The sequence below is a fragment of the Aquarana catesbeiana genome, linkage group LG04, assembly GCF_042186555.1.
Source record: "Aquarana catesbeiana isolate 2022-GZ linkage group LG04, ASM4218655v1, whole genome shotgun sequence".
NCBI classification, from domain to species: Eukaryota; Metazoa; Chordata; class Amphibia; order Anura; family Ranidae; genus Aquarana; species Aquarana catesbeiana.
The window spans coordinates 256441511-256458012 of NC_133327.1; the positions used below are offsets into that span (position 1 = coordinate 256441511).

Below are 16502 nucleotides of genomic sequence, written 5' to 3' on the forward strand. Positions count from 1 at the left end.
CTAATCCAAGATGCGTCTCCGACTGAGTTCCCAGGCTCTTCTCAAGATACCAGCCTTATGCCTGGTCCTCTCCCGAAGAGTCCTCCCCTGGTCACTGCAGTCCCTTGCTTCTTCACGCAGGTCTGACAGCAAAGAGACCATCATGCTGACCCATAGGCCACCAAGACTCTGATCCTTCCTTTAGTAGCTAGGCCTTAGGTCTGCCAAGCTCAAGGCAGAACTTTAAGGATTCGTAGTCTCCCAGGCCAGGAGGGCCACGAGGTGGGGAGTGCCAACCCACCCCCCGAGGGGGTCAGGAAACGCGGACCACCCGATAGCAAAAAACCCAAAGATGGCGTCTGTGCCTTAAATACCCCTACCCAGAAATGTCCGGTGTGTGAACCACTCCCACCGAAAAGCCTCTGAGCTACGAGTAGTCAATGTGTTTGACCAGACTGTATTACCCGATCCACCAATGATGACAGCACCACCCATGGTTAGATGGAAATCTGTACAGTCCAGCCAATCTGACACAGAAACCATTAAATTTAGGTAATAATAAGTTGAGCCTAAACTATAGCTTCAACTAATTTCAATTTCAACAAAGAATAGCATCTGCTCATTAGGAGCAGGGCTCTACATATGTAAAAAGTATAGTACAACAGTCAGAAGACTTGCACTAAACCTCTTAATGAAGTAGCCTTATTTAGTATGTAACCAGCTGTCATTAGGGTAAAATCGCCCATCTAACCTTATCATTTATAGGGTGCATGGAAAATTAAATAAATGTTTTAGGATGGATTATAGATATGCTTTCTTGCAATTCTGAATTTTAGTAAGAAACCTGGCAGCAAACCTAATACAAATAGCTTACTAGTGCACCTCTTTCCAACCATAAAGGACAATTTTGGCTGTGGCTCAGAATTTCAGAGATATTCACTGTATTGCTCAAAGCGGCTGGCTTAATCCATTGATCTGCCAATCAGCAGGTCTGGCATTCAGTAAAATAAGATGTCTGATGCAAATAAAATTTGAAGTCACCCCTGATTATGACAGAGTGGCTTTCCAAATGAGCACCTTTTATTCAGTCCAATCCACTGCACCACACTAATTTGAAGTACTACAATTGGAGGGTATGTAAATTAAAATGTCTGAGAACTCTTTCAATTCTGAAAGTGATTTGTGGGTTTTTGTTGCTGGTTTAATAAATCTTGATATCTAACCTCTTTAGATGTGACATACACACAGTACAAATACAAAGGTGACAGCTTTAATTCCACTATCCTATACTTTTATTAATGCATAAACTGATTAATCAAACGCATGGCAAATTTAACTGTGTCTCAGGGTGTTACTGAGGTTTAAAGGTACAAAAATCAATACAATTAAGTAAGAAAATTAAGATTAAGAAGATTGAGTATGGATGGTTGGTAAATACGAATTTATGTGTCCAAATGAGAATTTATGATAGCAAGGAAAACCCATCCCCTTACCTGCCACTTGAGTCCAGGGTGCCATTTTAAAACAGCACAGGGACATTGGATATTTGTCCCAGTGCACTTTTAAAATGGTCCCTGGGCTCAGCAGCTCCTGAGGGTCCCTGCAGCATCTAGTACTGGAACCACCATGGGAATAAAGCTCCCCTAAAGTAACATTTACCATTCCACTACCTTACTTAAAATCCACACCAATGTGATATCATTTTAATCAGCAAAATTTTTTGGTTATATTTTGCACTTGGTATTCCTAATAAAAAGAAAACAAGAAAATGAAATTGTTAAAAGCCTTAAAGGAAAGCTGTACTGAGCCAAATTTGTCAGCTGCGACCAGTGGCCTCCTTCTAAAAATATAACATCCCTGTCCGTCTCCAGCTTTGGTACTTTCTAAATCACTGAACAGTCTTGATATGCATACATTTCCTGTGGCTCAGAAAGCGTTGAAGCCTTTGGCTGACCATGAAAGCCAGGCAACTAGCATGTTCTGAAAATGCTAGTTCTCTGGTGGTCATGCCAATGCTTTGAATTCAGTCTTTTCAAAGTCACTGGTTCCAAACATTTTTTTTTTTACTTCAATTTGCTTTATGCGTGCTCAAAGGCTTTAATTCAAAATTATTGCCGATTAACACAACTAGAAAACTAGCATTTTCAGAAAGAGGTCAGCATTCATTTATCATGTCAGCGGTATGCTGTGGTTGTTCCCACTTGGGGCTCACCTTTATCATGACTTTGCACGGAAAAGAGAAATAAGCTTAAATATGTAGAGGAGTGACATATCCAATAGGTTTTTTTAATTCTTCCACATGTGTATGAGTGTTAGAGCCATGGGAATCTCAATAAACAGGGTCATAGTTAACCGTTTCCGGACCAGTCGCCGCAATTTTACTGCGGCAGGCTGACTCCCCTGCGCGAAATCACGTTACTATACGTGATCTCATGGGGTCCAGATAGCAGGCGCACGTGCCCGCTGCACAAGGGAGGTGCCGATGCTTGTGGCTGACGGTCGCGATCACCGCTGGCCACCAGCGATCGTGACCAGGAGACACAGAACAGGGACGTGTGTGTAAACACACACGTCCCTGTTCTGTTCTGACAGGAGTGACAGATCGTGTGTTCCTATTAGCTAGGAACCACGATCTGTCACTTCCTGTAGTTAGTCCCTCCCCCTTCAGTTAGAATCACCTCCCAGGGAACACAGTTAACCCCTTCACCGCCCCTAGTGTTAACCTCTTCACTGCCAGTGACATTGCATTTTTGATCACACTGATTGCTATATTAATGCCAATGGTTCCAAAAATGTGTCAAAATTGTCCAATGTGTCCGCCATAATGTCGCAGTCATGATAAAAATCGCAGATCACCCCCATTACTAGTAAAAAAGAAAAAGTAATAATAAAAATGCTATAAATCTATTCCCTATTTTGTAGACGCTAAAACTTTTGCGCAAACCAATCAATATATGCTTATCGCGATTTTTTTTTAACCAAAAATATGTAGAAGAATACATATCGGCCTAAACTGAGGAAAAAATTGTTTTTTTATATATTTTTGGGGGATATTTATTATAGCAAAAAGTAAAAAATAATGCGTTATTTTCAAAATTGTCGCTCTTTTTTTGTTTATAGCACAAATAAAAAACCCCGCAGAGGCGATCAAATACCACCAAAAGAAAGCTGTGGGAAAATACGGTTGTCAATTTTGTTTGGGTACAATGTTGAATGACTGCGCAATTGTCAGTTAAAGCGACGCAGTGCCGAATCGCAAAAAGTGCTCTGGTCAGGAAGGGGGTAAATTCTTCTGGGGCTGAAGTGGTTATAGAGACTTTTGATGCACTAAACAGATAACATATGCCCTATTTTTAAATCGCATTCGCCGCTCTCATGTGAAAAAAATATTTACCATTCACCAGCTTTTTTTCTTCAATTAAATAAGTGCGGAAAAGTACTTACTGTAACTTCTTCCGAATGTATAAAAGAATGAATGTTGCAATTACTGCATGTTCATTGAACATATTTACTTAAAAGCAACTGTAAAGGGAAAAAAAACTATTTTAAAAAAAAAACAAACAAAATGTTATATTTACTGCTCTGTGCAATTGTTTTGCACATAGCAGCCCAGATCCTCTTCTTGCCCCCCCCGTTGGTGCTCTGGGCTCCTCCCCCTGCTGAGTCCCCTCATAGCAAGCCGCCTGCTATGGATGAATGGGAGAACTCATGCAGGCTCTATCCTGAGTGTCCTCAATGTGTCCATTGAGTCTCGGTCCCGCCCGCTGCTTTCTCCTCCCTGGCTGTGATTGGCAGCAGCAGGAGCTAGTGGCTCCAGCTGCTACCTCTGCGCCAATGAGGAATGAGAGAGAGAGCAGAGATGCTGCTCTCAGGCACTGCGCTGGATCTTTGATCTACATATTTGGGGGGGGGGAGCTGTACTCAGAAAGTTTGCTACCTTAATGCATTCAATTAAAAAACATTCTGCCTTTAGATCCACTTTAAATTCTAGATTGCCTAGGTTCAAATAACAAATCTATAAAAAAATGATTGATTGCCTGTGGAAACTCACTGCCTATGGTGCTGAATCTGTGGATTTAATCATTTTCAAACTTGGAGGAATAAAAACAGTTAAGGTGTCCCCCATCCTTAAAGTGGATGTAAACCCTCTCCTATACCCAGTGAAGTGAACAGCCTCAGATGATACATCAAAGTGATTAAACAAATCTCCATACGTATGTTTTACATCTATATCTGGTGTCTTTAGCTTTCTCTACACTTTAGAGCCAGTTCTCTGCTGATTTATCTCTAAGCACCCCCCCCCCAACACACAAACACACACACACCGATTTCCAGCTGCTTTTATCTCCTGTGTCAGAGAAGATGTCAGATGTTATTATGCTAATAACAGAAGAACGGAGCAGCAGAAAGACATGGGACATAGGGCTTTGAAGAGAGATAAGAAAACACTACAGATACTGTAGATGTGCCCAGCTCAAATTTCATGAATGGGGTTTACAACCACTTTAATGCCAATAGTAATCTGCTATCTCAAGCTGGTGAATGTAGAAAGAATAGTGACAAGTAAACTTTGGTGACTGCGCAATGAATGAAACATTCACCCTATTGAAGTTGAACAAAAGTTACAATAATCACCTTGCCTTAATAAAGAATTGGTGCTGGGGAATGCAAAAAATATTTTAACTGACAAATATGTCCACACTCAGCTTAAAAAATAGGTGAAAATTACCCGGCGAATGTACAGTGAGTGCTGGGGAAAAAAAATCTGTAAATGTCTCTAGATTTATTTCCTCAGATACTGTTCAGATGCAAGCAGCACCTAGTTTAATATTATACATTTGCAATGTAAAGAAGGAAAAAAGCTAATACATACAATACTAATTCCCATCCAAATCCACCAGGTGGAGTTATTTGTTAAAACTCCCTACCAAGACAAAATAAGCTCAATGTTCTCTCAACTGCCAGACAGTATGATTTACCAGTACTTACCTGGATGCTCTGCATATATGGAGTCGTACTCATCACAGGTCTGAATTCCATCAAACGCATTAGTCACACATTCCCACCACAGTCCACGGCATTTGGTACTCACCTTTTTTAGAATAATAAAGGTTAATTATTTAGTTACAAATCAGCAGTAGGTATTTATTCATTTAAACTGTACATAACAGATAAGTGTAACAAAAAGCAACTAGTTAGATTTTGCATTGTTTAAATAGACAAGTCAAAAGAAATTCAACATGAATGGTGGCTATAAGCAGTACCAGGACAGATTTGTCCAGTGCCCAGGGCAAAGATGCAGAACTGCAACCCCCTCCTCATGCATGCCTTACAATAGGATTATCTGTCCCCTTGCTCTGGCTGCTCAAGGTTGACATTGAAGTGGGCACTGCACATTCATGCAGGTTGTTGTGCAAGCATGGTGTGTTTTTTATGTCAGCTGTGAGCAGATGAGATGGAAAGTGGACATGCTGAAGCACAGTGTGATAGCAATGGCTGTCAGACCAGACATGAAGCCATGGCGCGCTGGTTGCTAGCAACTGATCTGGAGCATGCATGCAGTGGCCTTACCACTGTGCCAGGTGTGCCTTCCCCTCCTGCCCACCTGTTGTCACATCCCTGGTTATAGGATCTAGAGGAAAAATCTCTGGAATATAAAGGGTTTATGCCCCTGCTTTTTTTCCCCAGCTCTCAAGATTCTCTGAATAGGTAGGTAGCACAACCAGAAAAAAATAATGAATACCAGAAAGCATTTACTTTTTGTTGCACCGCCCAATTTTTTTAGATGTTTTTGAAGATGTTTTTTTTTAATTTGATATGAGTCATGACACTTAAATAAACTGATTGGCTAGTTAGGAACAAACAATCCACCAAATCACACCACTGCCAGACTTCATACATCACATCCAGAGACAATGAACAGTCTTTTGCGAACTTTGTTTTTGTTGTTTTATTGGGGGGTACAAATTGGATAGGGATAGGAATATGGGATGCCCATAGTATAAGTCTTTGCCATCATATTTAAGCATTTAGTACACTTTGATAAAGTTAGAGCCAGAAGCTAGAATGTGCATAGTACATTAGATATGAATCTTCTCCTGCATTTCCATGCAGATTGTTGCTCCTCCTGTGGCTCGACCTCTGCAGACTACTATCTCTAAGGCTCCTTTCACACTGAGGCGCTTTGCAGGCGCTAAAGTGCTAAAAATAGCACCTGCAAAGCACCCCGAAAGAGCTGCTCAATGCACTCCAGTGTGAAAGCCCCGAGGGCTTTCAAACTGGATCGGTGCGCTTGCAGGGCGGTCAAAAAAGTCCTGCAAGCCGCATCTTTGGAGCGCATTAGGAGCGGTGTATTTACCGCTTCTAAAGCTCCCCTTCCCATTGAAAACAATGGGCCAGCGCTACAAACCCGCCTGCAAAGCGCCGCAAAACGCTGCTGCAGCGGCACTTTGCGGGTGGTTTTAACCCTTTTTTGGCCGCTAGCGGGGGGGGTTAAAACTTACCTGCTAGTGCTGCTAAAACGACGGTAAAGTGGCGCTATATTTAGCGCCGCTGTACCGCCAGCGCCCGCATGCCTCAGTGTGAAAGTAGCCTAAGATTTCTCCATCCATCACCGTATGAAGGATAGAAACACCACTTTTGACCGTGTAAAAGCGAGTTCTTAGATCTCTTTCACCTCCTGCCCATAACTTGTTTCCTCCTGTACACTTGGTTCCTCCTGCACAAACTTGAAGTTACTACTTGAAATATGACACATCCTCTTCTATTGAATGGTAGGGGCCCACTCTGAATAAGCCTCCCTGCTGTGGCTCTGGTTTCTCGCTGCCACTAGGCCTTAGGCCTGCAGAATCTTTCCCCGGAGGCCTAGTGGGCTAAAAGCATATCTTCTAGGAAATATGGACTACTGTTCCTAGCCAGTCCAACTTGCAAATCATGTGCCCGCAGGCCACATCGACTTGACACAGATCCCCACAGTCTCTTTTCTGATTCAGGACTCCCCATCATCCACCGTGTGTTTGATGAAGACTCTGCTAGTGACCGTGTACTAGCAGAGTTCCCTCATAGACTCCTTGGCATCTCCAGCCCCACTGTAGTAACACCGACCTTTCAACAGCCCTGAGTCCTTGATGAGGAACTTTGACTGGACCATGCGTACCGACAGTTTCACCTGCCCCTCTGCTCCACGAGTTCCCTGCCATCCAACCGTGTGGTGGCAGAGACATTGCCAATGACCATGTAGAAGCAATGTTCCCTCACAGCTCTCCCCGGGCCTTCTCCTGCGATCGGTGCACCTCCCCTAGATGGGGATGGCCTCCTGCGACTGTCTAACATGCCATTCCTCACTTCACCCAACCGACTTCTCTCTCCAGTGGTATATCACCTCAGCTTATATATGAGGCCCGCCCCCTGCCAATACCAGTTTGGATTGGTCAGGGCTCACACACAAGCTGCCTGCCACTCCAGTTCCTGGCCCAGCCCCTCTTCCAGAATATTCTCCCTGGAAGCAGGGGAGGCGCCTCAGAACTGAAGCGCAGACAGGCCTAGCATGCAGCATAGGCCTTCCTAAATTTGCCTGTGCTGGTTACCCTAGTAAAAAAAAAAACCTTACTAGATCCTACCTACCGGTAGAGGGTGCTACATATTCATGCTAAGTAAGCACAATACGTGAACCTATCTAGCAAGTCGTTCACTAGTGTTCAATGCATAAATGAGGTTCCTGTGCGCATTGAACACCCAAAAAATCTTTCTTTTGTGCCATTGTTCTGATAAGGTGTGTAGCACTAACTCTCGGTGGAGCTGCTGGTTTAAGCGGGCTTGTTACCTTCACTCTCGACACCTCTGTTTCACCCGCACCGGGTCTAGGGTTCCGTTGAGTTTACCTCTGGACGATAAAAGCACCAACACTTGAGTACATTTTCAATGCTTTATTGAACCAAGTAACGAAGGAAGTAGCAGGAAAGAGGCAGGAGGGAAACTGCAGGGAAGCTCAAATGCCTTTTTTAGGATTTTTGAGAACGTCCTTTAAAGTTGAATATTGTAATCAGATGCAATCCCCTTATGGGTCACAATCTTTGCTCGCCTGGATAGGACTCTCTCACTTGCCTAGCAGCCAGTACGTAGCACAAACAAAAGTCTCTGCCACAGACTTGATTGGAATAAACCCGTACGATCCTCTGCCACAGGATGTATTGGTTTAGCGGTGAACGTCAGACACAGTACTTGAACCTCTAAGCCAACCCGGCAGTACTATGCTGTAGAACAACTTTAGGATACGTCCTCCAACCGAGTCACCAGGCTCCTCTCCAGACCAGCACTCTGCATGATCCTTCCATGACGGGTCCTCCTGTGGGATCTTCTCGGTTGTCCAGCTTCTTCACTCTGGATAGACAGCTCAGGACCATTCCTCGGCTGCTGTGGTAGGCCCCAGACAGACTTCTGGGCCCACCCATGCTCCGCAGCGATGCGGGCCTCCGGAACGGAGGACCGTGAGATAGCACTCTAACATATACCTGTCGGCCATGAGGGCCAGCAGGTGGCTGTAAAACAAACCCTAAAACATGGCATCTGTCCCATAAATACCCTCTCCCAGAATGCAACTCGGAGGACCACCTCCACCGAGTTGTCTCCAGGACAGAGAAGCACCCATACGCTTCGACCCGTTGCCCTTCCAACACCAGCCAATGGTAACAACGACACCCACTGGCTCAGTTTGGAACCACACGCAACGTCAGCCGAGCTGGAACAGAGGCAAATCTAACTCCCCCTAACGAGCAATTCACTAAATTTACGTATCAAATGGTAGATCATAGATCTACCAGTTCTACATGTGCATAAAAGAAGGCCCATGTTACCATTTTACTTATTATTAATACTACATGTATTAGGTATCAGGTATATAGCGCTGACAATTTACACTGTGCTTTATTTATTGTACATTTGCATCAGTCCCTGCCGTCAAGGAGCTTACGATCTAAGATTCCTATATCACATGCATACAATTCATACATACACATGCTCAGGCCAATTTGGATAGGAGCCAAATAACTTAATCGCATGTCTTGAGGAACTCAAGTGACCAGCTCACTAATTAAATGTGCTAAGCAAAGCAGTATGTGAAATCTGTATATCATGCTGCTGGAGTGAGTAAAGGCAGCGTATGGGTGGATATTTAGTATTAGAAGAAAGTTCAGAAGCGTCAGCATATGAAATTTTGTGCATACATATACATATGCACACTGTCATAAGCTCCATACATAGATTTAATTTTTTTTTTTACCTTTATCTAGTTTTTTCACTTTTAATGATAGTGGACTATTATCCCAACAGCAAAACTTTATCTACTAGTAAATTCACCATATGTACACTGGTGCCTGTGTATTGTCTGGGCACATAGTAAATATTGTAAGTTTACATTCACCTTGTCCATATACAACTGGTGTGCCTCCAAATGTGCATAGGTTTTAGTAAATTGAGCCGAGTGCGTGAGAGAGTGCGGGCTATGGGATCATAGCAGCTTAGCCCAACTGTTATTTTTTTTATTACTTGAAGCTTCCCCTAAGAAAAAAAAACAGCTCAGGTTTAGAGAGAAACTTAACCCTACCTATGTAAAATTAAATGTTATCACTTTAATAATTGTCCATGTATGATAATTAAAAGAAATACTAGTCCTTGGAGTTCAGAGTTATTTCCTTGTAGCGGAAGTTTTCCATGCGTCACTCTGCTTCCGCACTGCCATTTTGAAACTTCTATTCTTGTTCCTTCATGGTTTTCAGAAGCATGCACACCACAAGTTTCCATGCATGCACAGACATGCCACAGGTCTCTGCTAGATATTTCGGACTCATCCTGAGCGGTTGTCACTATTACACCCTGCACTCACAGTGTAAAGATGTAAAGAGTGGCGCTGATGTCATCAAGTCAGCTTCGCTCTCTACAACAACGAGGACCACCAACCGCATGGGAAGATCCTAAAAGATCCCAATGATAACATGATCATCCTAAAGACATTGGGAAAATGACGGCTTAATAAACAAAACAAAACAAAAACCCATACATGCAGAGATGGGGGGGGGGGGGCACAATTGGACAGACTTTGGAGTTTTGCTTTAAGAATGTAGCACAATCAGAATAATTTAGAATTTTGTACTGTTTTGTGTTATAGAAACAGCACTATATTGCATGCATATAATGTAATCTAAATATAGTTAACAAGAAAGTAATGCAAAGAAAATTTTTCTTGCAATATTAGTTTCAGCCCAGTGGTGACCATCATGTAAACTGCACAACAAACAGTGAATATTGATGCTTTAATATGCATCCTGTTGCTAGATATGCTGCATAATGACTGCATGGCCTGACTCCATCACATTTTATTCATCCCTTCATAGCAGGTGTATTAAACAATGCTTCTCTGGTGTAGCCTGCTAAGCCACAGAATCAATAATTATATTGCTTACTGCAGCAAATGAACACATTCAAATCCAAGCACCTTGATGAAATGAGTGTTGTAAATATAATAGCTAACTGGCAGAATACACCGTTAGCCCAACAGAGAGCAAACTTCCTTTGCAGCTTCTTATATTTCTCTGCGGCTCTGCAGGAGCTGTATTGCCATGGGTCATTTACTTGCCTGTACATAGTAAAAAAAGTCTCTGAGGTCATTAGGCAGGGAAGGAAACCCACTCTATCACACATTAATGCCCCAGGCTTGCTCTTAGAGGGCCTGGCATTCATCTCAGTTTCAGATACGTGAGAACAGTTGCTGTCATTAACTAAGCACCCTGCTAATGAGGCACTTACATCCAACAATTCTTAAAAGGTGCCTTTGTCTATAGCAAGCAAGGTGAATAACCAAAGGAGACACAGAAATGTCATAATTGTACTTATTTTAAGTGTATGTAAACCCTAACACTTGTATTTGTTCCCTTTTGGTCTGCTAATAATAATATTAAAAGCACTTTGTTATATCTGCTCAATAGGTGTAAAAAAAACCTGGTTGATCCTGACAGAAATTCAGCGAGCTTCTAACATCCACTGAAATCTCAAACACTGTTATTGGTCCCACCCAGTTCACTTCTGTGAACTACAGAACATCTCCCCCATATGCTATGACAATGAGGAGAGGGGGAGATGCTCATACTTCTTGTAATAGGGTATCAACACTGCTCCCCTATAAATATAGTACATTGAGTAGGTGTTGTCATAAGGTGAAAATAAATAAAAAAGGTAAGTAAGCAGACTAGGCTGCACGGTTGCCAATAGCCTGTAAATTTACGGACAATTTGTAAAAATCAGACCATTTTTATCTGTCCGTAAATGTCCGAGAATGGTAATGACTGCCCATAAAAAAGAAGGCAGCTGCTTAACTGAATGGTGCTCAGGCCCTGATGTAAGGGGGAACTCTGGGGACTCTAAAGTAGGACTCTTGTGTAAGGAGGAAGTCTGAAGTAAGGGGGCACTCTAGTGTAAGCGGGGGCTCTGATGTAAGAGGGGACTCTTGGAACCCTGATGTATAGAGAAATGCTGGGAACTTTGTTATAAGGGGGGACTCAGATGTGAACACAGGGTTCACCCTGACTGCTTCACTCTATATGTTGTTTTGTATGTTACTTACTCTTAACCCCTGCACTCTGTATATTATGTTGTGCATTACATAGTCCTGACCAAGGTGTTCATTGTCCCAACAGTTTCTGGTTTTAATGAAGTTCTTCTTTAGGTTCCATGCACACTGGACTTAAAAAACATTGATTCTACAGGCATTTGACGTTTTTTTCACCTGTCTCTAGAACCACTTCTATTGTGTTCTATGTGTCTTTGCACGTTATGACTACTACAGGCATTTTCTGTCAGGGACGTTCAGAGGTAGGAAAAAAAACCCTTCTCTATCGCGTTTATTGGAGAAGTTTAGGAGCTGTAAAACATCAGTCTCTCCTAAACTCCTCTTATCTCTTCTGAACGTCAAGTTTCAACTTTTTTTAGTAAAAAAAAAAGGTGTGTTGTCACTGTACATCATTTCCTGGCTTTTGCAGAGGGGCGTGTAGTGCAAAAAACACCTATAAACAAAATGCTCTTTCACTCTCATAGACTTGCCTAAGCTTTGTACAATATGCTTTCAATTTGCATCTTTTATGCCACGTTTTTAAGATTTAGGCTCCATGCACACTAGGAGCAGAAAAAACATCAACGTTTTTAGCTTAAAAAACGTGGCAAAAAGACACAATTAGGAAGCATATTGTACAAAGTTTAGGTGAGTCTATGCGAGTTTAAGAATTTTAGTTTATAGGCGGTTTTTGCACTACATGCCCCTCTGCAAAAGTTTTACTCCCAAAATAACCAGCATGCATTTCACACTGCATTGCATTTTTACTAAAAAAAATGTTGAAACTTGACGTTCAGAAGAGATGAAAGGAGTTTAGGAGAGACTGACGTTTTTACAGCTCCTAAACTTCTCCATAAAACGCGATAGAGAAGGGTTTTTTTCCTGCCTCTGAACGTCCCTGACAGAAAACGCCTGTAGTAGTCATAATGTGCAAAGACACATAGAATACAACAGAAGTGCTTCTAGAGGCAGGAGAAAAAAACGTCAAACGCCTGTAGAATCGACGTTTTTTTAAGTCCAGTGTGCATGGAACCTAAAACTTTAACGTTTTTTCTGCTCCTAGTGTGCATGGAGCCTTAAAGTCGTCTCAGTCAATCAGTCCTTTTTGTATGCATGAAAGCATTTTTAATGGAAACATTTCATTTTTATAAAATTATCCTTTGTCCTGAGATTTATATGTGTCTGTGAGGCTATAGGTTGTGGTACAGCAATTAAGAATACCTTGTGGGTACAAGGACTGTTATATGTGTGCAGTGTTTATAGTGACTAGGCACAGATTCTGTTTAACGATCGCCTTTTAAGCACTTCCCACTTTTAGCCAAAATCTAGCCATGCCTACTGATAGCCGTGGCTTATTTTTCTAATTTATGCCAGGGTGCTCCAGGTCTTTCATCCTAGTCATACTCACATTTTATTTCAAATTTTTCATTGTAAAGCCCAGCAGATTACTTGTACTGAGTATTGTTAATGTTTACATATTGTCTATACTGCTTAAATATTGATTGTTTTAGAGTATAAAAGTTTATAATATGAGTTTCTGTTATATTTCAGGATGCCAGTAAAAAAAAATGTGCTCCATCAGTAACTTTTCCATGTTTTGTTAGTAAAAAGAGGTGCTGGAGGTTGGCATCCCGTCTAGGCTTGATGTTGATCATTATTACTGCTATATTGCTTGTCATGTATAGAAAGGTAAAAACCAAGTTGTAAACCTGGTTACTAGAGGCTCAACCACCAGACATCTGAAGATAAACAATGTGAATTAAACAGAAATATTACTTTATTGTTTACAGAATGTAATAAGGACATAGAAGCGGGCATAGGCCTGATGACAAATGGGTGGCATTAGCAATTATAACACTGACAATTTGTCTAAATAGCAGTTGCAGAACTACTAACAAGTTGCCAATTTTTCCCCTTTGGATTCACTCCCTATGTAGCTTAGGCAGGGAGATATCTCTTCTAACACTAGGGGGATTTAGCAGCATCAGATTAGCGATAGATTAGCGACAGAGCGACATCTCACTGTGGGTGGCTACAGAGGGAGTGCTTCCATATGGACACACAGGTGCCTTTTTTGCAATCCTGACACCGGTAATTTGTTACTATCAGCAGAATTGCCCATGTGTCAACAGCCTAGCAGTTATTCTTGGGCCCCCTATTCTCATAAGCCCAAGACCTGCTACACTTCTTGCACTATGTGCAGGTACGTTTTTTACTACAGTGTATTACGATTCACTTTGGACAGTACAGGTCTTTAAGGTGGTTCTAAGGGCAAGACATTTTTTACCTTAATGCATTCCCTACATTAAGGAAAAGAAAAATGTTCTAGTCGTTGTATCGCTCACCTCCCTATATACTTACCTGAGTCTTATCTTGATCCAGTGCTGTGCTCATCTGCAGCGTCGCTGGTCTATGTTCCTTTCCTCACAGCATTCAGAGGCAGTGTTGCTGTCAATCAAATCCTGTGAGGAGGGAGCGTGTCTATGGGCGCACACAGCCTGGCTTGGAAGCGTGCCTGCACATCTGCCCCTATAGCATAGAGCTTACTATGGTGGCAGACATAGAAGACGAGGAGCCAAGAGCACCGGTAGGGGCACCCAGAAGAGGTTTGGAGTCGCTCTGTGCAATCAATATCATACACGTATTTATTATTGAAGCAAAAAAAAATAAAAAAATGATATAAAAAAATATATAACCTCTGTTAGCAGTGCTGTATACAATATGCAAACTGAGCCACAGACAGTTTGTAAAAGTGTTAACAAATTAATGACTTTTAAGTTCAAGTCCAAGGTTAATTTTCTGGGGCTGATGTCTTATGCATATGCTTATTTATTAAGCCAAAATACTTTATCCCAAAGCAATCAAGTTTTATTTTATTATTCTGACTGATGTAACTAAGGAAGGTTACTGCGCTTGGCATATCACCATTGATCTTTGCTTTTCTGTATTAAAGAAGTTTAATATTTGAGTAAAGTTTAAAGTGACATTAAAAAAACAAAATCTATTGAAGTATGTATGCTTAAAGCGGAGTTCCACCGAATCTTTTTTTTTTAAAGTCAGCTGCTACAAATACTGCAGCTGCTGACTTTTAAAATATGGGCACTTACCTGTCCTGGCACCCGCGATGTCGGCACCTGAAGCCGATCTGTCCCTAGGGTGGAGGTGCCGCCATCTTCGGTATGGGAATCAGGAAGTGAAGCCTTGCGGCTTCACAGCCTGGTTCCCCACTGTGCATGTGCGAGTCGCGCTGCGCGATCCCACTGGTCCCTGCTGTCTTCTGGGACCTGTGTGTCTCCCAGAAGACAGTGGGGGGACAGAGGAGGTACCAGACATGGCGTAGATTTCCATGGATACTGTGGCTATCTATGCCGGAAGTGGGAGCGAATACCTGGATTAGACAGGTATCTGCTCCCCCCTCCTCCCTGAAAGGTCTCAAATGTGACACTGGAGGGGGAGAGGATTCCGAAAAGCGGAAGTTCAATTTTTGGGTGGAACTCCGCTTTGACTCGAAAAGTACCTTCTATTGCCCTCAGTCTCCTCCAAATCTCCAAATTCTTTTTTTTTTTAATTTGCTGATGTGACCTGATTTCCTGTTAGAGTATGTCTACATTCACTTTCCATGATCCCACTATATGTAGGATTGTAGCCATTGCTTCTTACTTACTCCCAAGGTGGACTAGGGACTAGGCACTATGGCAGGCATCACTAAATGGCGGACTGCGGTCCGCAACCAGACCGACCCACTGTTCTGTCCAGACCACTATGGTGCCGCCAATTAGAAGCCTTTTGTGCCCTGCAATCTTCACCATTGTCATCCTCATAGCCTGCAGCGGGACTCGGGAGGCATGACAGTTCTGGAAGAAGGGTTTGATTCTCAAGTTCACAGGCACGTGGCAGCTTGCAGCTCCCACCCTCCATGCAGACCAACTCTGCCTCCCGCTCTTCCTTCTGTCTGTGTAAGGTAGGAAGGGGGGGGGGGTTTAGAAGCACTGCTTTATGACAGGAATAGGTGCTAAGGACAGTAAGAGGGGAGCTGAGAGGGGGCTGAGGACTTAATGGGGGGCTTACCACAGTAATGGGTGAGCTGGGGTGAATTATGGGGGCCTGAGGACAAAAAGGGGGCACTTAGGACAGTTATTTAGGGGGACTCAAGACAGTAATGGGGGACTCAGAACAGTAAGGGGGAGCTGAGGACAGTAATTAGGGACTGATGACAGTATTGGGGGAGCTGAGGAAAATTATGGGGGATGAGGAGAGTAAAGGGGGGATGAGGATAGTAATGGGGGAGCTGAGGACAGAAATGGGGGGGTTAAGGACAATTATGGGGAGCTGAGTACAGTAATGGGGGGCTGAGGATGGTAATGGGGGACCGAGGACAGTAATGTGAAGAGGGGATTTTGAAGTGAAGGGGAGGGAACTGTGATATTAAGAGAGGGACTGTGATATGAGGCTCAGTTCAGATCTGCGCATCCACATTTGTGCACGCACGTCGCAGGTAGGGTAGCCTATTCATTGTAAAGGGCTCTCCTACCCACGAGAAAGACAGGGAAAGAAGTCCTCACCCTTTTTTTAAATCACACTGCACCAAGCTGAATGGTTCTTCAGCACCATGCAGTTTGGTGCGTTCGAAAATGTGCCATAGGTGGCAATGCGTGGGGGGTGCCTTTAAGAATGAATGGCACCCCGCGCATCTGATAAAGTGCAGCACATTTCTCTGCAGGTCAGGAACATGATTTTGCACACATTCCTCAGCCACAGAGATGTGAACCTACCCTAAGAGGAAAGGGGGCTGTGACGTGAAGGATCTGCATCATGGCACAAACATGTGATTCGGACCTCTGCTGGAAACAATAATTTACTTACTGTACCTCCGTGATTTTTAATTCAGTACCCCTGGACTATGGGATGTGTAGTGTGCAAAGAG

The 16502-nt window shown here is 42.9% G+C and overlaps 1 protein-coding gene across 1 annotated transcript in view; it reads right to left on the reverse strand.

The window, feature by feature from the left end:
* Window positions 1-16502, reverse strand: part of CLDN16 (claudin 16) — a 104346-nt gene that overhangs the window by 35159 nt on the left and 52685 nt on the right. The window contains exon 2 of the mRNA XM_073629104.1: window positions 4969-5071. The gene's annotated coding sequence lies outside the window, so the exon portion shown is untranslated. The remainder of the gene's footprint in view (window positions 1-4968; window positions 5072-16502) is intronic.